This window comes from Fulmarus glacialis, unplaced genomic scaffold, assembly GCF_000690835.1.
Source record: "Fulmarus glacialis isolate BGI_N327 unplaced genomic scaffold, ASM69083v1 scaffold3116, whole genome shotgun sequence".
Classification (NCBI taxonomy): Eukaryota; Metazoa; Chordata; class Aves; order Procellariiformes; family Procellariidae; genus Fulmarus; species Fulmarus glacialis.
This window is the reverse complement of record NW_009218552.1, coordinates 314-538: the sequence shown is the minus strand read 5'-3', so window position 1 is coordinate 538 and position 225 is coordinate 314.

Here is a 225-nt window from a genome sequence, read left to right as displayed (position 1 = left end):
GAAAGCTAGCACCATGAGGTCTGTCTGACCCTCCTCCTAGAGAGGGAGTTTAGTGCCACAAACACATGGTGTCAGTGAGATTCTGGAAGCTCAGGGCATGGGTTTTTTGGGCTTGTTTTTTGGGTTTGAGGGTTTTTTTTACTAACTTTGTATGATGCAAAAATTAGATGCTTTCATGCATCAGAAGGATGGTGGACAAACAGAAGGCTTTTGAAGGCATCATGA